General features: G+C 39.2%; 1 protein-coding gene and 1 pseudogene across 3 annotated transcripts in view; both read right to left on the bottom strand.

Moving 5' to 3' along the window:
- LOC116625425 (protocadherin-15-like) overlaps positions 1 to 26,778 on the bottom strand; it is a 1,687,848-nt gene that overhangs the window by 1,432,887 nt on the left and 228,183 nt on the right. The gene's annotated exons all lie outside the window — the stretch shown is intronic.
- LOC116625442 lies at positions 484 to 12,426 on the bottom strand (annotated as a pseudogene).

The raw sequence follows: 26,778 nt of genomic DNA, 5'->3' as shown, positions 1-26,778 counted from the left end.
AAAGCAAAACCAAATAAGTTAGAAATTGTCTGTTACAGATCTAACAATACTGTATTCTATAATCTAAGGTCTATTATGTTTTGGTAAACTTATACAATATAAACTCAAACTTTTTATGTAACTTAAAAAGATATCAAATCCTGTATTATGCATGGAATTCCATATATATTTGATATTTTGTTAATATAAAGATTCAAAAGTCAACCAATGAAAAGGTGACAAAAAAGATAATTCCATCATTATATCAATATTCATGTTTTTTTATTATTTTTTTAAATTATGTCAGTATTTGATTAAATAGAAGACAGAAAACTGGAATTCCTTCATTGCACATTACCAAAGGATTTGGTATTCATTTAACCAAAATAAAACACTTTGAGAACCACAGATTATTTATACATGTATTGAAATATTTTAATGAGAAAAACTACAAAAAACTGATTAAAAGTTTTAAATTATGCTAGATAATAGAATATGTTCTAATATTTCAGATAATTTTTTTTGCTTTTCTTTTGCAGGATATAAATCTGGAGGACCTCAAAGAAAATTGTAGCAATTAAGTTTGGAAAACATATAAAAGAGACTTTTGCTTTTAGAATGGACATTTTTTCCCTTTCCTAAACTATTATTCAAGAAGCATGTTTATAAATTTCACTGAAGAAATTATATTTTTTATAATGTAATAGATGTGCTCCATCAAGCGGTTCTCTTATCTAGAAAACATCTTTTGCACTGCAGTCAACTACAAAACCAAAAACAGCAAAATTCAAATTTAAAGAAACACTCTTTCTAAGGGAAGCCTATTTAAACCCTATAACATTTAGAAAGTTCTCAGAGCCCCAAATACATTTCACAGAAATATAGTTTTATCAGTTTCGTGTAATGTGAACAAACCTACTATTCTCTAACATTTTGAGTAAATGATTGAACAGTCAATGCACAGTTGGATTACTAAATAAATTGAAAGTCAAGGAGTCTATATTTCTCATAAAAATAAATTAAATTATAGGACATTATGGTCTTGGCTGTCCAATTCTGTTGCCAAGATCTACCTGGCAAATTTTAAAATCAGTCCTGAATCCTGCTACTCCAAGTTCTTGATTATGCTTGCTACTATAAGATGTCTGTCCATGATTAAGACCCAAACCATAAAGTCTTGGGTGTTTAGCAGAATAACAGGGCTCATGTTTTTCCCAGGGGTATTAAATGAACATTCTGGAAGTGGACTACTAGGTCTAGATGGAGTAAACGTGACAAGGTTTGAATCATTAGCATCCTTTAAAGGAGGCACTGGAATTAGGTGATGATCTGAAAAGTGTAGGACATTGGCTGCAACAGGTATAATCCAACCATCCCTGAGAATTTGAACGAAGTAGACATTAGAGTGTATAGCCTGTTGGTCACCTGAGCAAGAACCTTGTGTTTGCTTGCATCTCATCGAATTCTTTTATGCTCTGATCCAGCCAATGAGCCAAAACTTAGGGCCCCAAAATACTCATTTTGAACTTCTAAAACTCCATCCACGGTAGATCCCTCTCTGATAACTTTGTCCAACTGACCAGTAACTTGGGGTGGTGTCTGGTGGGACACTCGGCCACTGGACACACTCACTGGATACAGACATCATCAGAGCTATGGCAGAGGGAGTGTCCACAGCAAAATAATTATTCATTTCAATTAGCATATATGTAATACAAAGAGCAGATGCCCCCACAAGATCATTCGGGGAAAGAAGATACTGCTAAGTCCTAGAAGAATTCTACACAAGCTTCAACTAAGAACCACAGCACACTCTCAAAGCCAACTCATACTAGCAGCTTCAGAGACAGAAGCAAGAGGTTGATTTCAAATAGAAAGCATCATGAGCAACTTAAAACAAAGAGCCACAAAAGTACCAACTAATAATCTTCCCATGTGTATCTCGTGTGACTCGAAAAAGTATTCTTTAACATAAAGAGAGCTCCCATGGGGGCAAAGACGGCCGAGACTTCTAATCTTTCAAATCCAAATGAATAGATTGGTCTCGGTTTCCTCCTCATCACCCAGGAACTTATCAAGCATGCATCAAAAAGATCAAACAGTCAAGTAGGTATAGGCAGGGAAAGCTCCACCGTTACCGGAACGACATCACATCAGCAGGATGTCGGTACGCGTAAGGTTTACTGCACCAAAGAGCAAGATGTCCCAGGACTCCCACTCAGCTGCTACATGTCTAAACCTCTATAAATAAAAAAAAAAAAAAAAAAAAAAAAAAAAAGATCTTTGTGGTTTTCTAAAGAGATGAACGGTCCCCCACGATAAGGAGCAGCACACTCCTGCCGGAAGATGCTCTGGGAGCTGGTTTTCCCTATTTGATTATTCCAACCTCCAGGGGTACAAACAGTTTTGTGATATTTTGTTAAAAGGTAAATGGAATTAAGATTTGAAACAGATCAGATTTGGGAATCTCTTCTTCAGAGTGGTCACGTGGTATACCCACTGTGGATCACAGACATCTGTAAAGGATACGTGTTCACAGACTTAACAACTACCTGAAATCCTAAGTGAAAATCACCTTTAATGTAAGAAATTTGTAACACATGCTCTTATGATAAAGCTCAGTGAGTCAAAGAATTACAAGATAGAAGAAAAATTCTGTACATTTACAGAAAGTGAATGGGTAGGCAAATAATATCGTATGTAAAATATAGTGACTCAAGAAAGGTTATAGGCTATATTTCACAGCTTATAAGCATTTTTTTTTCTCTAACATCGCATTTTCCTAAACCCAAATGACCTTATTTTTTAATATAAGTATTTTCAATTAAACTATTTAAAGGTCCATATTTGATAACTATGTAATGATTTAAATTAAACATGAGTTTTTGGGTCATAAGGTGCCCTAGTCATTCCCCTTAAGGTCCATGACCTTGAGCCCTAACCATCCTTCAGATGCATTCTTAGACTAAAAGCTCTTAACAAATTTCATCTTATTTCTAATTCAATGTCAGAGAATTAATGTGTTGACACTGGAATTATTAATCCCAGTATAATTAAAATGATATATATTTAACCACTTAATAGAACAAGGAGTGTGGATGGAGAAGAATCTAAAAACTAGATTCTCTAGCTGAAAGGAAAACAGTTATTTTGATCTCTATGCTAATTCAATCCATGGCCCCCAGAACGGAACTATGGGGCACTCTATTTCATTCTGTCTTTAATGAATCTGAACTAACTGGAACCAATAGCCACTTATTCACAAATGTAGTCTATTTCTAATTCTTGGCCAAATAAGCTCTCAGAAAGATGATTTTAAAAAAAAATCTTAGCACCCATATATATATGACAAAGGTATTTTGGCTTGTGAAGAATGAATATAGCTTCAATTCTGGCAAGATTTTAGAAAAGATGAAAATCAGCATCATCCTTACAGGAAACAATTCCTAACCCCCTCTGCCCTGTTTGAAGAACAGTCACAAGTCATTTTAAAGTCCTTGATCCCAGTGGTGAATTCTCACACTATCCTAGGCTTTCTACTTTTGGGGGTTTGAAAACTCAATGAGATAATTTCATTCAGAATAAAAATGTGAGCTCCCTGAACTTGGGAAGGAGCAAATGACACCATAGCACATCAATATCTTCCATTGGTACCAGTTGGTACAGAGGTTAAGAATTTTTAAAAACAAAACCACAAAAGCAGGAAAGAGAGAGGGAGATGGCTAATTGGAAGGGGAAGGGTGATATATAGACAGTACATACACAACTCCGTACCTGCTCAAGCCCTTAATCTTCGTGCAATAATGGTATTGGTAAGCTTCTGAAAACACTAATGGAAGTGAGTGTCCACGTAACATACCAAGGAAGGTTAAGGAGCACGATTGAAAGCTCATTTATCACAGATGCAGCCAAACTTGGGTTCAATTGCCCACTCTGCCACTGGTCAGCTCTAGGACCTTAGGGCAAGCTATTTGTCCCCTTTCAACCTCAGTCTTGCCATCTGAGAAATGAGGCTAATAGCCCCTACTTTATAGGGTTATTGTGGAGATTTTATGAAGTCTCAGATTATGAGTGTTGGAAGGAGAGCCCATGGAGAAGGCAGACCACCCAGATTCTAGTCTTTGTTCAGCCACACACCAGCTGTGCAACTTGCATGTGTGATGGAAATTCTCTGAGCCTCATCAGTTCTGCCTGAAGAATGCACAGGATTCTATTGACTCGACTTTCCTCATTGTTCTATTTTCAAATCACGTGAGATAATTACATTTATAAATGGGAAAAAGACTGTTTTTAGGATAATAAGTATAGTAGAGAAGCAGTCTTTAAAGACCTTTTTTACTTTCAAAGAACCTGCAGACTCTTTAGGGAAAAAAATGCATGAAAAAAAGCATATATTTACATTATGTTCTTTCCTTTAAAAAGGTTTAATATTTGTTAATTAAAAGGCCTAATTAACATTAAAAGGTTTAATGCTTACTGAGATCAATTATCTTCACTTGTATCAGCTAAATTAACAAAAGCGAGATTAAATGGGTATTCATACAATATTTGTCTTGAAATCTCATATCCTGTGTTAAGACATTTGACCCATCTAAAGAGAGGGTCTTTAGTATTTTCCACTGAGAATAACTTTTTAAAATAATAATCTTAGGTGATTGTGAAGCCTCTTAGGTTTTCACTTTGGATTTCAAACACAGTAATCCTCCCTGCTTCTATACTAACTGCACCACACACAAAAAAGCCCTTTATAATGAGGTATCATTATTCATAGATGCTCTTAAACAATCATTCCAAATCCAACTCCTTAAACAAGTATGTAAAAAGAAAACAGTCATTACAGTTTTTCAGAGGAACCTTAGAAGGCCTATTAGGATTGGTGGGGTTTCTTGAACATAATACAAGTTCTCTGACAGTGAGCCAAGAGCTAAAAAAAAAACCCACAAAAAACAACAAAAAAACCCACTATGCTTAAAAAAAGAAAGCTATTGGAGGTTATGATGCCTTTGACTTATTTCAGGAATGCTTAAAATACTCATAAAGGAAAGATGAGTTGCTCAGTAGGTGCCTTTTTTTTTCCCTTGGGTGTGGGGAGGGCTCTCTGAAATATAAATGTCAACAAAAGAAAACCAAATATTCAAGTTTTAATTCAGCCTTACAAGAAAACCCATGTCAGCCATGCTCAATTGCTCCTGCCACTCTTGGTTAACATGGTATGGGTTTTGCAACAGGTGGGAATCATTCATTCCTGCATCCATTCACCCAACACGTATCAAACACTTGTTACCTTGTCCCCCCACCCCCGCCCCGGTTCCAGAAGGAAAGCAAGCATACAAAGTTGCTCATCTCTTGAAGATCACATTCTAGAAGTGTGGGAAAATCAATGAATATGTATTTATGTGAGGTGGGGGGGATCTGCTAGACAGAAAACCAACCAGAGCCACTGTCTGAATATGACTGTGTGTCACAGAACCTGATTACAGATGGAATTCGTCAATAATTGGTCAAGAAGTCCTCAAAAAAAAAAAATTATTATGCCCCAAACAGCAAAAGTTATTTGTTGAAAACGTACTTAAAATCTAAGTACCGCGTTAGACATTTTATATCTATTATTTTTTTGTTATGACACTTTGGGGTTTATTCAGAGGCTGCTGTAGATGCAGTATGGCTACAACATATTTGCAGCTCCTGCCATCAAGAAGTGGAGCCTATGTTGCCCACCTTGAATCTGGGGTTTCATTAGTAGATGGTGGGAGAAGTAGTATCATGGGGAGTCCCAGGGCCTCATTTCAACAAGAATGCAGCTTCTGTCTTTGCGCTCTGGGGACCCTGAGGGTGCCATGCAGTGAGGAAGCTTGCAACAGAAGACCACTTGCAGGAAGATTCCAGACAATTCAGCTGTCCCAGCTGAGCTCGGGCTCAGGCAAACAAGCAGTTTCTGAGCAAATTTAAGTCAGATTGGCAGAGAAACCTCCCAGGTAACCCACACAGTCCACAGACATAATAAACCTTTGTTGTTTGAAGTCTCTAAGCTTTGGGGCAGGTTTTTATGCTGCAGTAGGCAGAGAAATGGAAGCTGCCTGTGTTCAGAGGCTCACAGCGAGAAAGAACAGAGCCAGGACTGCGAGTCTTGTCTGTCCGACTGCAACCACTAATCTTTGTAGCACTGCAGGTCTAATTTTCCTGGAAACCCATTTCTTTATCATGAAAAAATGAGGTTAAAATAATCCATCAATTTCTACCATACTCAACATTTCTATGATTCTATGAATCTATAAGCATTTAGGTACATTCCTTGCCCATCCCCCTCCTCAAATAATCACACCATCCCAGCAATTTCCAGGATAAAAAGTTCTTACATCACTAGATTAAGCAATCTAACCTAAGACAAATTATTCTATTTCCAAATATGTAAAAAAAAAAAAAAAAAAAAAAAAAAAGGTGGGATTATAATAGCCACCCAGTACTGTTGTGAGGAGATGGAGTAAGGGGTATGAAATGCCTTTAGAGCACACAGAGAGTTATATTCAGTGCAGTGTAGCACAGGGTGTATGTGTGTGTGTGGGGGGGGGTCTTAAGTAACATCCAAAGTAATACCCGCTTAGGGGCGCCTGGGTGGCTTAGTCGTGAAGCATCTGCCTTCGGCTCAGGTCATGATCCCAGGGTCCTGGGATCGAGCCCCGCATCGGGCTCCCTGCTCAGCGGGAACCCTGCTTCTCCCTCTCCCACTCCCCCTGCTTGTGTTCCCTCTTTGGCTGTCTCTCTCTCAAATAAATAAATAAAATCTTAAAAAAAAAAGTAATACCCAATTACATTGCATCTGAGATTAAAGATGGTCCCCAATCTTTTGATGGTCCTTTCATTGAGAATCGAGGTCTAGGTTTTCTCTTTTAGATTTTTTTGGAATTCTAAGCCACCACGTAAGAAATCCAACTTTTCTGAGATTATCAGGCTGAGGAGAAGGTCAAGTTAGTCACCTGAAGAGGTCACATGGAGAGACAGGATAGTTCCCATCAGTCCAACCATCTCAATCCAAGTGACAGGGGTCCATGAAGCTTTGAAGGTGACAGCTTCAGCGCCATGTACACAAGGGACCACACAGACAACAGCCTACTTCCACCCACCGACTCCCCAAATCATAAACAATCACATACTGTTAGTTTGTGGCAGTTTATTATGTAGAAATAGATAACTAGGACACACATTCTTCTAAGTACAAGAAAGACAAAATTCCTAAAATTTCTGTCTCAGTTAATAACTTCATGGCTATTTGGGACAGATTCTCTGTCCCCCTTCCTCCCCCCACTGACTGACACACACACATACACTCTGTCTCCTACATACAGATCTAAATCTACACAAACACATAAAATAGCATTTTCTTTTTATTAAAATCATTTTTTTAAAGATTTATTCATTTGAGACACAGAGATAGAGAGAGAGAGAGCATGAGCAGGGGAGAAGCAGGGGGAGAAGCAGAGGGAGAGGGAGGAGCAGGCTCCCCGCTGAGCCAGGAACCCTATCTGGGGCTTGATCCCAGGACCCTGAGATCATGACCTAAGTCGAAGGCAGACACCTAATCGTCTGAGCCACCCAGGTGCCCCAAAATAGCATTATTTTCAAGTTGCCTGATAAATTATGAATCCATAGTGAGAAGTGTATTGTAAAATGGAGGATAAAATATACTAAAAATGACAGCAAACACAAATTTGACTATTAAACTCAACCATGAAACTTGCAACAGCCATGAATCAGGAACGAAAAATAAAAGACTATATATCTCTCATTGCTGAAAGGGAAAAAACACTACTATTGAAGGTATGTACTGTTTTCCCAGACACAAAGGAAAATTCTCTCAACGGTTCATTTTATCTGCGCCACTAGATAACATATAAAAAACGTCTGACATTAACAAGAACTCACAATTAGTTTTTACCTCAAAACCAGAAACTATAAAAGAAAATGTTAAATGTAAACTCATAAATACGATTTAAAAAACAAGAAAATGTGGACTTTTTTTTTCCAAACCATATAAAAAGGGGTAGTTTCCTTAATATTAGAAAGGTTCTTACAAATTCATTAGAAATTGGGATACTGACATGAACAGGCAGTTTATAGGAAAAAATTAATGAAATGGCTTTGAAATATAGGAAAACACTCTCAGTCTACTAGCTATTAGAGAATGCAACTTAAAATAAAAAATGATGCAGTGTTTTCAGATCTCTGACAGAGATAAAATAGATTTGATGACCCGGCATGTGCTGGTGGAGGTAGAGGTACCATCCCGCTCATGTCACCGTGGATTTGGGTCTCCACGGCTCGTTGGCGGGCATTTCTGCAATAACTCTCCAGCATACACCTCTAGGACTCCACCCTACATAACTGTTTGCACACATTTGCAAATATATCTGTAAAGATGGTCATTCAATCACTGTAATAAATACTTTAGTCTAAAAATGGACAGTCTGTTAATGACTGGTAAAATATTAACATTCAAATATTGAAATTTTATGCAATGTTTAATAAATATAAGTATATACCAAATACAGAGAGAACTCTAATATTTATTCTTAGGTACATAAAGCAAAGTGCAAGTCAGTATGCTTTTTACTTTCTCATTCATATTAAAAAGGGGCATGGGGTATGTATATGCACATATGTACGCAGGCATGTGCATGGAATATTTTTGGAAAGATTTATAAGAAACAATATATCTGGGAAATACAACAGGAAAATAATATGGGTAGCAGCCTCATTTTTATATAATTTTTCCTATTTATTTAGTTTTGCATTTTTACCATGTGCCATTATTTCTCTCTAAAATTAGTGGGGTGTGGAGAAATTCAATGATTTCCCAAAGGCTTCCAAATGACATGCAACAAAATAACTGTAATACACAAATGCAGTATCTTGGGAGCTGCAGGCTGTGTAGTTACATTCCAGAGAACCCCAGAATCCCCCAGAGTTACTTGGTACCACTGCAGAGTCCGATGGGGAGGCAAAGTGGTCAAAATTCTACCTCTCACCCTCACCAGCTTCAATCAAAGCATTCAGCTTTTATCTATTTTATACATTGCAGCTACACAAATGCTTTGAATGGGAAAATTCCACTGTTAAACAAGTCTGGGAATTCTTGACATATAGGAATACAGTAACAACATAGCCCTTAGCTGTCAACTGTGATACAAGACATAGCTGGCTAGTTTGATTTTAACCTACATCATTCCATGATAGCTGAAGGACTCTTTATGAATATATGCAGCTGACACAAATCATAGAGTCTTCTACTGACCTCTCTTGTTTGAAAGCATTCTGATTATGGCACAGTATCTATAAAAAGTATTGGCAATCTATTCACCAAATCTCCAAACAGGGAAAAAAAGAAACCCAAACAAAAGCAACAAATGGTTTGTATTTGATTCTTTAAGGTTTGCTGTGTTTTATATAACAGAATAATTTCACATCTGCCTTTATAACTTTGTCACATTTACTGAGGAACCAATTGTGGGAATCTAGAACTTCATAGACTACAACTTGATGTTTTCCTTAATAAAAAGAGTTTTCAGGGTGCCTGGGTGGTTCAGTTACTTAAGCGACTGCCTTCGGCTCAGGTCATGATCCTGGAGTCCCTGGATTGAGTCCCGCATCGGGCTCCCTGCTCGGCAGGGAGTCTGCTTCTCCCTCTGACCTTCCCCCCTCTCATGTGCTCTCTCTCTCTCTCTCTCTCAAATAAATAAATAAAATCTTAAAAAAAAAAAAAAGAGTTTTCAGATGTGAAGTCTTGGCTGTTTAACTAGGGCCTATGCTTGCATCATATTCCTTTTCTAACCACAACTAAATAGGTCTTCTTTCTCACATCACTTCTGGCTATCATTTACAATGTGTTGGCTCCAGTATTTTATTCCTGAATGCACAGCCTGCTTGTATGTCCGAGACCCACATCTGCTTCCTTAAGCAGAGTGCTCTGTGCAACAGAGAGCTTCTATGGACGCTGGTTTCTTCCTGTCTTCTGTAATTTGAGCAGGAGGATTTTATCCTGATGCTCCTGATACACACAACAGCTCAAATACCAGTCTCTCTTGCAATGCATAATTCCTATAAATTGTCACTTCCCCGCCTTATGTATAACATCCCTTTTCAGCCACATTTCTCCACTGGATTCTACTCAGAGGTCTAATAACTCCTGGGAACTGATCCTTTTCTAACAGTTGATCTTCATTTCTAGACTTAATTTTCATCACTATTACTCTTCCCTTGACCCCTTCCCCCCCCCCCCCCCCCCCCCCGCCGTGACCTTTCCTTGGACATTCCTATGTGCAGCCTAACTGATGGCTTCACTTGTTCTAGGCTCCACTGAGATCCCAGAGAAGATGACCTTCTATCCACCTGGAAGGAGAGGTCTCACAGGATTTTCAAACAAAATTCAAGTTTTGAAATTCTGTCAGGTCAACAATAAGAATTTAAATCCTGAATGTTATTGTATATGTACAATCACAAAGACTTTTTTAAAAATCTTATTTGACAGAAAGAGAGAGAAAGACAGCACAAGCAGGGGGAGCAGGGACAGGCAGAGACAGAGGGAGAAGTAGGCTCCCGCTGAGCAGGGAGCCCAACATGGGGCTCCATCCCAGGACACTGAGATCATGACCTGATCTGAAGGCAGACGCTTAACAGACTGAGCCACCCAAGCACCCTGCAAAGACTCTTCATTAGAAACCGACTAGATATTAATGGGGAACTTAATATTTGTTATCAAAAGTCCACAGCCAGAAACCATACTTTTACTACAAAATTAAAGAAATGGAAGTTTTCTCTACCATAAATTCTGGTACACTTGATTTTTGCAGTAATATTGACCAGTTCCCTAAACTTCACCAATCTATTAGGCAGAGCAGTGCCACGTAATTTGTAGGAATGGATTAAACTTTAATGTCTCCTCATCATTTGGAACTGAGCCACTGGAAATTTGCAAGCTATCCTGCTTTGTTGTTGTTTTTAGTAGATAGAGGGCAGGTAGGGGAATCAAACTATCAGAGGTAACCAGTCCCCTCTCTGAATAATTCTGGGAGAGGTCTTAACTGGATTATTAAAGAAGGCAACTAACAATAAGGATCACATACCTTCCTTATAGTTGTGTTAATATAATTGCATATGCACATCTAAACAATATAGTGAAGAATGGTGTAAAGGAGAAACGAACACCATACAGTGAATCAATCTTTTTCAGAGTCAAAGCTGACATTTCAGCTTCCCAGAGGGACAATGTAGGGAAAGTGAGGGGTGGGGTGAGACTAAGAAAGTCAGCAGGCTGTCTGGGAGAGGGAGGTGAGCTGAAGAGCTGTCACCTGAAAAGGGAAAGTAGGATACAGGGAATATTCCAGCAAACCAGCTGCACTCTACTACTTTATACAAGCCAGCAAAGTCACTACTTTTCATCTCAAAAAATAACTCATCCCCAGAATACAATATTCTTGCTTAATTCTCAATTATCTACGTACAGTTTAGCATTAATCTTTGCAGTTGCTAATTTTCAACAATGTCACTCCTCGGAAGCATTGAGAACACGGTTAATAAAAGCCAAATGGAATAATAACACAGTCATGAGTGACGTTAAAAATAGAAATGAGACATCCTTACAGAAAGTGTTCAAAATCCATACACATCTCTTACTAAGCCAGATTCCCAATGTCTCTGTAATCCTAGAGGGACAATTTTGGCACACTGGGAAGTTGCCTCATTTTTCTTATCTTCCTGAGAGGAACATATTAGCAAGACACCTACAAAGCCTCTTAAACACTGAACTGTAATTTTCAGCCAGCCCCACTCATATCTCGAAGCCAGGACCTGAAACAGTACTCATGTCTTGTCTTTGAAGTCTGGGAGAAGTTTAAATACCCAAAAATAATGTCTCTGTGAAAAAATTTAAAAATAAACATCCAGAAGAAATTTTGGTATCTTGCAAACTGTTGAATACATTACAAATCCTGATTTAGTAGTTACATTTATAATACAAAAGTCTTTTAATAAAATTTTCATTTTGGAATATTTTTTAAAGATTTTATTTAACAGAAAGAGAGCAAGCGTGAGAGAGCGAGCACATGAGCAAGAGCAGAGCAGGGAGCCCGACGCAGGATTCGATCCCAGGACCTGAGATTATGACCTGAGCTGAAGGCAGATGCTTAACTGAGCCACCCAGGTGCCCTGGAATATTTTTAGATTTTCTGAAAAGTTGGGGGCAGATTACAGAGTTTCCACATACTCCACACCCATTTTCTCTATTATTAAAATCTTACCTTCTGGTTCATTTATCATAACTCATGAATCAATACCGATATACTCTTTTAATCTTAAATTCATGCTGTATTCAGATTTCCTCTTTGGTACCCAGGGCCCGTTCTGCGGTTTTATTGCCGCAGCAGGCCATCCAGGATACCGCAGAGTTGTTGTCATGTCTCCCTAGGCTTTCAGATGTGACAGCTTCCCAAACTCTGTTTTTGTTGACCTTGACAGTTTTGAAGTAGCTCGGTCAGGTATTTTGTAGATTGTTCCTCAACTGGGATTGTAGAAATGTTTTTCCATGGTTCGATTGGGGTGACTGGTTTGGCGGAGGAAGACCACAGCGGTGATGTGCCATGTTCATCATTTATCAAAGGTACATACTATCGACATGACTTCATGATGTTGATCATGATCATTAGGCTCAGGGTTTTTCAGGTTTATCCACTGTAAATTGATCTTCCTGCCCTTTTCATACAGTACTTTCTGGAGGGAAGTCACTAGCAGCCCACACTGCAGGAGTGGGGAGCTATGTTCCCCCTCTGGAGACTGGAGTATTTATATAAATTACCGGTAATTCTTCTACAGGTGAGGTCTGTCTTTTCTCCCCTGTTATTTATTCAGTCATTTCTTTATATCAGCATGGGTGTACGGATATTTTATATTTTCTGCTACACACTCCAATATTACTCATATTGCTCCATATTTGGCCATCAGCAGCTCTTTCAGGAAGCTCCTGAGTCCCTATGACACAACCCCATGATTGTGGGCTTTGTTTTCAGAACTTCCTGACTTTCTGGAAAAATCAGATGTTCCAGGCTCATGTTACATATTTCTTGCCTGCGTCCTAGAACCAGCCATTTCCCCAAGGCATCTTATTTGCTTTTATTGGAAAATGGCATTAGAAACCAAGGTCTGGGTACCAAGTGTGCACACTGGTACTGAGTCTGGTGGCTTCCAGGCTCTCCCCACTGCCTGAACAAAGAACTGCGTGTGAACTCACTAATGTATGCAAATATATCCGTGCATCCAACCAGATCTACACTGAGCTAAACACGACTTCATGCATAGATCATTCTAGTCTTCTCTCTCTGCTTACCTAAAAGCTCTCACTCCAGCAGTGAGAAATTTGGCTCCCATGCACCACCATCCTTTCAAAATTATTTGCTTATAAGATTCTGTAACTTTCTCTCGAGGTCTATTTTCTACGGGGAGCCTGGGTGGATAGATACACAGACTTGAAAAAGACCTCAGAGATCATCGGGTTCATCCTCCCTTTTACATATGTGGGAATTGAAGGTTACATGACTTATCAAAGGTCATAAAACTAGTTGTGGACGTCTTTACAACAAAAAGCCAGGTGTCTTCTCATTAAAATTATTGAACATTTTAGGTTTTACAGTGATGCAGCCAAACATTCATATTATAGATGAAGAAACTTAACATCCATGGCATTAAATGGTTTACATCGGGTTAATGACAGACTAAAAGACCATGGGAAATAGGAAATAATGACCAGCAAACCCTATACTTAACTGAAAAAAACATTAAAATGTTAATGATCAAAATGTAGTCTTTGGCTAAACTAGGAGTTCATACCGCCCTGTGTTAAAGACCGATATTGTAAGTAAATGTAAGAAGCATATTAGCTGCCTAACTGAATTTCTTCCCCTTTTGTCAATACTCAAACCAGCCAAAATACAGCCGGGTGGATTTTCATCAAAGTTTGACGTTTTAACAGTTTGGTCTAAGACATAGTTTATGCCGTGTCTTCAATATTTACATGCAGGTGGCATCAGATGAGCTATCATCCCTCAGAGTTGCTAAAGCTGAATTCTAATCAGAGACAGGTAGGGTTGCCCGCAGAGCCAGAAATACTGGAAAAACACTGGCAGACGAGACACACTTTGGTTCCGTAAGTTCGCTGCCATTCAAAATCACAAGGGCATACACTTTGATTTGCAGTTTCAGTTTCTAGTAAAGATGCTTTGTATTTGGGCAGTCGTGTGTGAGGAAGAGAGGAGACTCATCAGGGATTGTCCAATGATGGTAAGTTCAAGTGGAGAACAGAGATAACCATCCCCCACAGGCTACAGAAACCTGAGACCCCTTCTGACAGGAGCCTAGTGTTGTATCAGACACTGGGGTGGATCAGTCTCCCCATGAGAGAAAAAAAGATTCCTCTTCTATAAGTAACTGATTCCACACAGAGGCATTCTAGCTCTGGCAATATATCACACAGTATGTGTGTCCTTAGAACGGGAACGTGTCCGTATCGGGGGATTATATTCAACCCACTTCAGAATATTTTATACTGACCCCACACACATCAATTACTCAACAATGACTGTGAGAACCAGGCTCAGTAGCTAAAATTTTACATAGGTTATCAAAGATCAGCTTGATGCACCTGCTTAGTTATCATTCATAATATTCATTTTAATTTTTTATTAACATATAACATATTATTTCGGGGGTAAAGGTCTGTGATTCATCAGTCTTACACAATTCACAGCGCTCACCATAGCACATACCCTCCCCAATGTCCATCACCCAGCCACCCCATCCCTCCCACCACCCACCACTCCAGCAACCCTCAGTTTGTTTCTTGAGATTAAGAGTCTCTTATGGTTTGTCTCCCTCTCTGGTTTCATCTTGTTTCATTTTTCCCTCCCTTCCCCTATGATCCTCTATCTTGTTTCTCAAATTCCACATATCAGTGAGATCATAGGATACTTGTCTTTCTCTGATTGACTTAAGCTTGAGGACAATAAAACACTTTTAAAATCTAGCAGACAAAACACACAGCCCATACATTTCCAAAGCTGTTCCACACTGAGAACAGTTATCATTTCCATCATTTTAAAAAATCTGAATTTATTACACTTGGGTTTAATTGGACAGGTTACAAAATAATTCCACTCTTTTAGCATAGTTCTTGCTTTGTAAATATAGTCCTGGATGTTACCCGTAAATGTTTCACAGAAAAGTGCAAGGCATTCCTTTGTCATCGTTTATCGTGTTGTGTGTGTTCGTTTTGTTTTTCATAGCAAATTCTTTAAGGAAATAAAGACTATTTATTCATTTTATTCATTTGAGTTTTTGGGTTTCATTTTTTTACTGGCTCTCCTCTACACTGCCTTTCAAATCTGAGCAGGCCCAGTGATTGACATGAGAGTAGATGCTAATGAAGGAACTAATCTTCCAAAAGGGTTGATGAAAAGGACAATTTCCATTTCTAACATTGCCAATGGTAAAAAGATTATTTTTATTTGCTGACATACGATGTAGGAAGTCTATGTGCTAGAATAGGATATGAAATGCAGGCACACCTCATCTTACTGTGCTTCGCTTTGTACTTCACAGATATTACTATTTTTATTTAAAAACAAATTGAAGTTTCAAGACTTCAGGGGAGGAAGTCACTGCAGATGTGGTGGGAACAGCATGAGAACTAGAATCAGAAGCGGGGCCTGAAGATGAGACCGGATCACTGTCATCTCATGATAGAACTTGAATGGACAAGTGGCTTCCTACGGATGAGCAAAGAAATAGTTTCTTGAGAGGAGTCTATTCCTGGTGAGGATGCTGTGGAGACTGTTGAAACAACAACAAAGGATTGAGAATATCCCATAAACTTAGTTGATAAAGCAGTGGCAGGGTTTGAGAGGATGGACTCCAATTTTGAGAGAAGTTCTACTGTGGGTAAAATACTATCAAACAGCATCACATGCTATAGAGAAATTGTTCATGAAAGAAGAGTCAATCGATGCAACACACTTCACTGTTGTCTTATTCTAAGAACTTGCCACGGCCGCCCCAACCTTCAGCAGCCACCACCCTGGTCGGTCATCAACAGCCATCAACACCAAGGCAAGCAAAAAGACTACACCAGCAAAAAGACTACAGCAAGACCACAACTCGCTGAAAGCTCAGATGACAGGATTTTTTAGCAATAAGCTATTCTTTTAATTAAGGTATGAACACATTTTTAGACATAATGCTATCACACGTTTAACAGACTATAGTGTAAACATAACTTTGATATGCACTGGGAAACCAAAAAAAATCACTTTACTCGCTTTATCACAATATTTGCATTATTGTGGTTGTCTGTAACTCTGGAGTGTGCCTGTGGTCCTCTAACTCACACACCAACCCAAATGATCTCCTTTTTATTATTTTGGATGTCACAATTTTTTTCTATCACCCAGCCACCCATGCCTCCCACCCCCCCACCACTCCAGCAACCCTCAGTTTGTTTCCTGAGATTAAGAGTCTCTTATGGTTTGTCTCCCTCTCTGGTTTCGTCTTGTTTCATTTTTCCCTTCCTTCCCCTAAAAGGTTTTGCTTTTGTGTTGTAACACTTGAAAAATGAGTGACTGGAGCTCAGCATGGAAACCCTTTAACCTGCTGGATGAACCCAAGAGAGGCAAGAAAATAAATAAAAGGGAGAGAGATTTAACGTATTCAGTTTTATCACTTCTCTAGAGGACAGACCCGCAGATGCTGAGTTAGGTCAACAGAAAGTGCTTTGGTGCTTTCTGATCAGTTACACACGATGAACGCAATCCAAAAAAAAATGTTAGTTCTATGTGGAGGAGACATCTGTTTTATCACATCATTAAGTGTAAGGTCCCTTTCTTGAAAATTATCTCCCCCTTTCTCTTCCTTCCCTCTCAGCCTGTTTTAAACAATAGAATGGTTCTAAATAAATCAATCCATACTTTGGTAAGTATAATTTGCCAGTTCAAAGAATCAGACTTAACCATAACAGGGCCATTCTCCTTTCTGATTTTATTTCCCTTCATTGCATCCTCACCATCTGGCATATTATATGCTTGGCTCATTTAATTGTTTACTGTCCATCTCATCACACTAAAATTACCCTTGCTGAACGTAGGGGTCTTTATAGGTCTCTTATATGGTGGTTACATAGTACATACTCAATAAATATTTGCTCAATTGCTAAAAGAATAGATAATATAAGAAACAATGTTATCAGATAAGTAAAACATACATATTCTCTAACACACATACACAAATGGAAAAATATAACTACCACATCCAAATGATTTAATGAACCAATCATGCCATGATTATTCATCTTGTCAAAAAAATCAGGTCACTGTAATAAAAATTTTAAATTTTTATGTATATGGAAAAACAGTATTTTTCAGAACTATTTGGTTTATTTGGTATATTCCCCATATAAACAACTCAGCACACAGAATTTTAAAATTAAAAAAAATTGTATTTTCCACCCAGTATATTGAAATAGTTTCTTTTATAATGAACAGAAAATTTTTTTTTTCTTCAAAAGATCAGAACTTAGGTGACTAATAAGCACTAAGCACTCTCTGCATGATGAACTTTCCTTCACGCCATAGAAGGTGTGAGAATCAGAGGGACGGTAGCTTTTGAACCGACGGACTGTACTAAATCTCACTTCACAATGCATGCTTGATTTTGCACAAGAAAGCAAACAGATCAAGGGTTCCTGAGGAAGACCTGAGGCATGAGAAGCGGCCTCTTTTGCGACCGAAGGACAAAAGGGAAAATCATGAAATTGATTCTCCATCACACTGGCAGCAGGAGAAGGCTTCAAGTCAATTCCTTCTGTTAGAGTGTATTTATCTTGCGAGAAAAATTCACTCTTTGGTTCAATGGAACACAAAGATAGTTCTATAATATAGGTAAAAACAGCCTATAAAAGCACATTCAGAATCCAGCCTCAATAATTATTCAGGCATTTGAGCTTGCAAGCCTTGCTTACCATCATCCTCCTAGCACCTAGCTGAGATCTTCAAAACTAGCAGAAATTTGCACAGTAATTATTCAATCCTGCTTAGGTATAGTTTGTTAATCGTCGTGTGGCAGTCTTAAAACCTTCAACAGATATTTCTGGTTTCCTTCCCAGGCATTCATCTCACCCTGCTTCTAGATACATGGTAAGATGGCACCCCTGGTCCTTTTCTGGGTGGGGAAGGTGCGTGATTAGTTCTGGCTAATGAGTTGAAGGAAACAAGGGCCACTTCCAGGCTGAGGACTTCACTGCTGGGGGGGGGGGGTCCTCCTGAGCTTTCTCTCCCTGGCATGATGCACGGAAACCATGATGTTGGCTGGGCTGTTACCTTGGGATTCTGAGTGATTACACTCAGCAGGAACTCCGCATCCAAACCCTGCCTCCAAAATGTGATGGATAAGTAATAGGAGTGAGGAATAAAGCTTTGTTATTTTAAGCCATTAAAGTTGATGTGGTTGTTACACAACATAATTTAGACTTCTCTAAGTATAAAGCTTTCCAGAGTCAATACCTGGGTGTGCTCATGGCCATTCCCAGGCACGCACAGAGCAGTTATCAGTTGGGGTCACCTGAAGAGCACCTCCAGCTGAGGTCAAAAAAGGGCCTCACACTCTAACAAATGTTCTTTACACGGTCTATTCAGGGTTTTTTTGTTTTGTTCGCATTTTTGTGTTTTGGTGATTTTGCATGTGTCACTCTCCCTAAGCTTCCATAGAGTTTCCTAAATGCCCCCTTTTCATCTCTCAGATGAAGCCCTGACTGACTGGTACAGTGGCCCCACAGCCTAGCTCTGCACTTTCACAATCCAGGTACCAAGGAGTTGGGATACGCCTACGTGTGTACATTTGAGACAGGGCGGGAGCTAAGACAGAGTTCTGCCTCCCTCTTTGGTAAAAATATATTCCCGTTGAAACTAATAAATCAAGCCTGCTTTATCCAGCCTGGTTAGGTTCTAGATTAATGTTTATTACAGATTAAGTAGGCATGTTATAGGTTGTCTTGGGAACCTAACCATTTTTAATATTGTTTCTATGAGAAAATGTATTCCAAATTCCAAACAATTGATTCACAAATTAACTTCTGGAACACTCCCAGCTTTTAAAATGTGGACTCCTGAATGGCAGAATGAGCAAGGTCCAGAAACAAAGAGATAAGACCGCGGTTTGCTCTGTTCTGTGGACAAGGATGGTAGCTTAAAAATGGTAAGACTATCTGCTAGAGCAGCCTGTAAATTATAGGTTTACTTAGCATTCACTTAGGAGATTCCATTTTTTTTTCTGACAGTTTCTGCTACATAATTCACAGCCATATGGGAGGAATTGGGCCCTAGAAATGATAGAGAAAAGGGGACAGAATCTATGGTATTGTGATCCTGTCCACAGTATATCACCATATTTGTAATCCAGAGGCCTGAACCCTGACAATTTCCTACAATAGGTTGTTCCTGTGGCAGAGAACAGATGGGGAGTCACTGACAGGCAGAACTCCCTACTTTTTCATGTATTTTTTTGTCACACTGACATTTGATAGAAGTATGTTGGACTATCCATTATTTTACACATATCTGCCTGGTCATGCTACTATGTTAAAATGATCACCCCGATTTAGAGAAAGGGAAGACAACCAAAGGTAAGGTTGGAATTTCTATTAGTACACCAAGTATACACGTGATATACAATGCACATTTGGGCAAAACCATTTAGTGTTTGGCTACTCATCATGCTTGGTATGGAATTTCTGCCACTACAGGGGATTTCCAGAAACAAGAGGAATTAGGAGCTACAGTTCTTGTTAAAATGTTTAGTTTTCAACCAAGCAATACTGACATATTTACAGAATGGAAGCAACCCTGAAAAATAATTGAGTCTATTACAGGTTGTAAAGAAAAGCCAGGACTCCACTGTCCACTGAACATGCTAATTGAACCCGACCTTGCAAGAAGATGAAGCAAAGAATGTTTTCTCTAATTGCAAAGGTCCCTGGCTGGGTACATATTCCTATTTATCACTTCACACTTGGGCGATACATGGTGCTTCATATAGAACTGCTTTCTTAGGAAAAGATTCTTAATTTGCAGAATAAGCCCAATTCTCTTTTTACTGATGCCTCATAGAGTGATTTGGCATAAACACTTGGGGAAGAAAACTCCAATTAATTTCAAGGGATTTTTTTCAGATTTCTAGGTTATGGATAACTTCAGAGCCAATGATAACTACTCAAGTAGCTTCCCAGATTAAACACCAGATGAAAGGAGCAGATCATGTTTATGTTGACTGTATTCACTTTCTAGGAGTTGTATCTAGTAACAGAAGTTCGGGTGGTCAGAAATTCCTTAAGAGTTAAAAGTGGAGGATGGTCATGTCACACTGGGAGTTATCCATGCTATCAATAGCAATTACTAAGTTATAGATACATCCAACATGTAACTTTCAAAATTAGATGAGTAAAAATATTCCCAACTTCCTTTTTGGTGTACTGGAGTATTAGGAAGGGCAGAGCCTGGAGAATATACCCGTAAGGCCCACGGCAGAAGACCAACTTACTAACTCAACCAGTGGAGTAGCCCATACTGACAAAGATCAAGAATATTTTACATCAATGGAGCGACCACCACAGTTCCTCAATCTAATGAGCCAGAGATGCTCTGGTAATTCCACAACTGTTTTCCCAGGGAGACTGTGCTGTTCTATACTATTGAGATATACTTGTGGAAAAACAGACAAAAAAAAAAAAAAAACCCTGCCTTTTTGGAACTTAGGATTATAGCAGTGGAACCTAGACTACACAAATAGATATAACAGGAAAATGTTTAGTATGTCAGAAGACTAGAAAGGTTATGGAAAAAAATCCAGGTAAGTGGAATAGGGAATTTAAGTGGTAGGAGGAGGTAGAGGTGGTTTGAAATCGAGTAGGGTCACCCTTGATAAGAAAGTGACATCTGATAGATTGGCAACAGACCTATTCAGAGAGACCTGGCAGGCCAGAAAGGACTGGCAGGATATATTCAGAGCACTAAATGAGAAAAATATGCAGCCAAGAATACTATATCCAGCTAGGCTGTCATTGAAAATAGAAGGAGAGATAAAAAGCTTCCAGGACAAACAAAAACTAAAGGAATTTGCAAACATGAAACCAGCCCTAAAAGAAATATTGAAAGGGGTCTTGTAAGCAAAGAGAGGGCCTAAAAGCAACATAGACCAGGAAGGAACACAGACAATATACAGTAACAGTCACCTTACAGGCAATACAATGGCACTAAATTCATATCTTTCAGTAGTTACCCTGAATGTAAATGGGCTAAATGCCCCAATCAAAAGACACAGGCTATCAGATTGGATGAAAAAATTAGACCCATCAATATACTGTCTGCAAGAGACTCATTTTAGACCCAAAGACACCCCCAGATTGAAAGTGACGGGGTGGAAAATCATTTATCATGCTAATGGACACCAAAAGAAAGCTGGGGTGGCAATCCTTATATCAGACAAATTAGATTTTAAACCAAAGACTGTAATAAGAGATGAGGAAGGACACTATATCCTACTTAAAGGGTCTATCCAACAAGAAGATCTAACAATTGTAAATATCCATGCCCCTAACATGGGAGCAGCCAATTATATAAGGCAATTAATAACAAAAGCAAAGAAACACATTGACAACAATACAATAATAGTGGGGGACTTTAACACCTTCCTCACTGAAATGGACAGATCATCTAAGCAAAAGATCAAAAAGGAAATAAAGACTTTAAATGACACATTGGACCAAATGGACTTCACAGACATATTCAGAACATTGCATCCCAAAGCAACGGAATACACATTCTTCTCTAGTGCCCATGGAACAATCTCCAGAATCGATCACATCCTAGGTCACAAATGAGGTCTCAACCAGTACCAAAAGATTGGGATCATTCCTCTGGCTATATTCAGACCACAGTGCTTTGAAACTAGAACTCAATCACAAGAGGAAAGTCGGAAAGAACTCAAATACATGGAGGCTAAAGAGCATCCTACTAAAGAATGAATGGGTCAACCATGAAATTAAAGAAGAATTAAAAAAATTCGTGTAACCAATGAAAATGAAAACACAACTGTTCAAAATCTTTGGGATGCAGCAAAGCCAGTCCTTAGAGGAAAGTATATAGCAATACAAGCCTTTCTCAAGAAACAAGAAAGGTCTCAAGCACACAACCTAACCCTACACCTAAAGGAGCTGGAGAAAGAACAGCAAATAAAGCCTAAACCCAGCGGGAGAAGAGAAATAATAAAGATCAGAGCAGAAATCAATGAAATAGAAACCAAAAGAACAGTAGAACAAATCAACGAAACTAGGAGCTGGTTCTTTGAAAAAATTAACAAGATTGATAAACCCCTGGCCAGACTTACAAAAAGAAAAATGACCCAAATCAACAAAATCATGAATGAAAGAGGAGAGATCACAACCAACACCAAAGAAATACAAACAATTATAAGAACATATTATGAGTAACTCTATGCCAGCAAATTAGATAACTTGGAAGAAATGGATGCATTCCTAGAGATGTATAAACTACCAAAACTGAACCAGGAAGACCTAGAAAACGTGAACAGACCTATAACCACTAAGGTAATTGAAGCAGTCATCAAAAATCTCCCAACAAACAAAAGCCCAGGGCCAGATGGCTTCCCAGGGGAATTCTACCAAACATTTAAAGAAGAATTAATACCTATTCTTCTGAAACTGTTCCAAAAAATAGAAATGGAAGGAAAACTTCCAAACTCGTTTTATGAGGCCACCATTGCCTTGATCCCAAAACCAGACAAAGACCCCATCAAAAAGGAGATTACAGACCAATATCCTTGATGAACATGGATGCAAAAATTCTCACCAAAATACTAGCCAATACAATCCAACGTACATTAAAAGGATTATTCACCATGACCAAGTGGGATTTATCCCTGGGCTGCAAGGTTGGTTCAACATCCGCAAATCAATCAACGTGATATAATACATTAGCAAAAGAAAGAACAAGAATCATATGATCCTCTCAATAGATGCAGAAAAAGCATTTGACAAAGTACAGCATCCTTTCTTGATCAAAACTTGTCAGAGTATAGGGATAGAGGGTACATACCTCAATATCATAAAAGCCATCTATGAAAAACCCACAGTGAATATCATTCTCAATGGGGAAAAACTGAGAGCTTTCCCCCTAAGGTCAGGAACGTGGCAGGGACGTCCACTATCACCACTGCTTTTCAACATAGTATTAGAAGCCCTAGCCGCAGCAATCAGACAACAAAAAGAAATCAAAGGCATCCAAATCGGCAAAGAAGAAGTCAAACTCTCACTCTTTGCAGATGATGTGATACTTTATGTGGAAAACCCAAAAGACTCCACCCCAAAACTGCGAGAACTCATACAGGAATTCAGTCAAGTGGCAGGATATAAAATCAATGCACAGAAATCAGTGGCATTCCTATACACCAACAACAAGACAGAAGAAAGAGAAATTAAGGAGTCGATCCCATTTACAATTGCACCCAAAACCATAAGATACCTAGGAATAAATCTAACCAAAGAGGCAAAGGATCTGTACTCAGAAAACTATTAAATACTCATGAAAGAAATTGAGGAAGACACAAAGAAATGGAAAAATGTTCCATGCTCATGGATTGGAAGAACAAATATTGTGAAGATGTCAATGCTACCTGGAGCAATCTACACATTCAGTGCAACACCCATCAAAATACCATCCACTTTTTTCAAAGAAATGGAACAAATAATCCTAAAATTTGTATGGAACCAGAAAGGACCTCGAATAGCCAGAGCAATGTTGAAAAAGAAAAGCAAAGCTGGTGGCATCACAATTCCCGACTTCCAGCTCTATTACAAAGCTGTCATCATCAAGACAGTATGGTACTGGCACAAAAACAGACACATAGATCAATGGAACAGAATAGAGAGCCCAAAAATGGACCTTCAACTCTATGGTCAACTAATCTTTGACAAAGCAGGAAAGAATGTCCAATGGAAAAAAGACAGTCTCTTCAACAAATAGTGTTGGGAAAATTGGACAGCCATATGCAAAGAATGAAACTGGACCATTTCCTTACACCACACACAAAAATAGACTCCAAATGGTTGAAAGACCTCAATGTGAGACAGGAGCCCATCAAAATCCTAAAGGAGAACACAGGCAGCAACCGCTTCAACCTCAGCCGCAGCAACTTCTTCCTAGAAATATCGCCAAAGGCAAGGGAAGCAAGGGCAAAAATGAACTATTGGGACTTCATCAAGATAAAAAGCTTTTGCACCGCAAAACAAACAGTCAACAAAACCAAAAGACAGAATGGGAGAAGATATTTGTAAATGACATATCAGATAAAGGGCTAGTATCCAAAATCTATAAAGAACTTATCAAACTCAACACCAAAAGAACAAATGATCCAATCAAGAAATGGGCAGAAGACATGAACAGACATTTCTGCAAAGAAGACATCCAAATGGCCAACAGACACATGAAAAAGTGCTCAACATCACTCGGCAACAGGGAAATCCAAATCAAAACCTCAATGAGATACCACCTCACACCAGTCAGAATGGCTAAAATTAACAAGTCAGGAAAGGACAGATGTTGGTGGGGATGCGGAGAAAGGGGAACCCTCCTACACTGTTGGTGGGAATGCAAGCTGGTGCAGCCACTCTGGAAAACAGTATGGAGGTTCCTCAAAAAGTTGAAAATAGAGCTACCATACAACCCAGCAATTGCACTACTGGGTATTTACCCCAAAGATACAAATGTAGGGATCCGAAGGGGTACGTGCACCCCAATGTTTATAGCGGCAATGTCCACAATAGCCAGACTGTGGAAATAGCCAAGATGTCCATCGACAGATGAATGGATAAAGAAGAAGTGGTATATATATACAATGGAATATTATGCAGCCATCAAAAGGAATAAGATCTTGCCATTTGCAACGACGTGGATGGAACTGGAGAGTGTTATGCTGAGCGAAATAAGTCAATCAGAGAAAGACATGTATCATATGACCTCACTGATATGAGGAATTCTTAATCTCAGGAAACAAACTGAGGGTTGCTGGAGTGGGGGGTGGGGTGGGAGGGATGGGGTGGCTGGGTGATAGACATTGGGGAGGGTATGTGCTATGGTGAGCGCTGTGAATTGTGCAAGACTGTTGAATCTCAGATCTGTACCTCTGAAACAAATAATGCAATATATGTTAAGAAAAAAAAAAAGAAGAAGATAGCAGGAGGGGAAGAATGAAGTGGGCGAAATCGGAGGGGGAGGCGAACCATGAGAGACGATGGACTCTGAAAAACAAACTGAGGGTTCTAGAGGGGATGGGGGTGGGAGGATGGGTTAGCCTGGTGATGGGTATTAAAGAGGGCACGTTCTGCATGGATCACTGGGTGTTATGCATAAACAATGAATCATGGAACACTACATCAAAAACTGATGATGTAATGTATGGTGATTAACATAACAATAAAAAATTTTAAAAAAGAAATACATTAGGAAATGCTATAGACTGAATGCTCGTGTGCCCCCTCCACATTTATATGTTGAAATCTAATCCCCAATGTGATGGTATTTAGAGGTGGGGCTTTGGGGAGGTGATTACATCACAAGGGGAGAGCCCTCATGAAGGGATTAGTGCCCTTATATAAGAGTCCCTGAGTCATGTGAGGCCCTCAACAGACATGGAATCTGCTGCTTCTTGATTTCGGACCTCCAGACTCTGGAACTGTATGAAATAAATTTCTGTTGTTTAAAAGCCAAAAAGAAAAAGGAAAAGAAAAGAGAGTGACATCTGAGTGAAACCGTGAAGGACCAGAAGGTGTTAGCTGGCCATTCCAGTCTAAGATTACCGAGTAGGAGAGTCCAGCTGTGGTAATAGGAGGAGGTCAGTGTGCCTGCAGAAGCATGGGCTAGAAATCCAGCACGAGATGAGGCCAGGAAAAGAACAGGGGTCTAACCTGTCTAAGAGCCTACAGGCAGGAGAAGACTGTGCCCTCACCAGGAGTGGAGTGAGGACACAATGCTGGATGTTTGACAGATGGGTAACATGAGCACACACTGCATAAAGACGACTCTGGTCATCTGTTGAGTAGAATCAGGGAAACTACTCACAAGCCCACTGTAATCATCTAACAGAGAGGTTGTCCCTGGACCTTGGTTACAGTGAAAATGGTAAAAATTGGTCAGAATATATTTTGAGAAATTTTATAATGGGTTAATCACCTATGAGAGACAATGGTAGGAGTTAAATAGGACACTAAGGTTTGGGGACTGGGCAGGCCAATGGAGGCCATGACACATGCAGGTTTGGTGGGAAGATGGGAAGGTCGGACAGAAGCACAGGTGTGGCGTAGGCGGTTGGAGGTTCAAGAGTGGAGTTCAGGAGAGAGGTCTGAGCTATAGACAGAAGTGTGGGAGTCACTATGTATAGAAAGCATTTACAGCATATAGTGGGTAGGAACACCAGGAGAAGGAGAGGTGTCCCATTACCTGGAAGTGCGGGGAGAATGGCAATCCTGGGGCACTTCAACGATGACAAGCAGAAAACGAGATGTCAGAAAATGAGATAGAGTGACAAGTAAAAGAGGATACAAACATAATGACCAGTAAAGAAAACTGGTTCAAAAAAGAAAGGGGAAAAAAAAGGAAAATGAGGTGAACAAAACTGAGAGCTGAAAATGGACCATGGGTATGT

The sequence above is a fragment of the Phoca vitulina genome, unplaced genomic scaffold (genome assembly GCF_004348235.1).
Source record: "Phoca vitulina isolate PV1807 unplaced genomic scaffold, GSC_HSeal_1.0 scaffold78, whole genome shotgun sequence".
In the NCBI taxonomy this organism is placed as follows: Eukaryota; Metazoa; Chordata; class Mammalia; order Carnivora; family Phocidae; genus Phoca; species Phoca vitulina.
The sequence above is the reverse complement of the archived record's forward strand: the minus strand, read 5'-3'. Positions and strand labels throughout refer to the sequence as shown.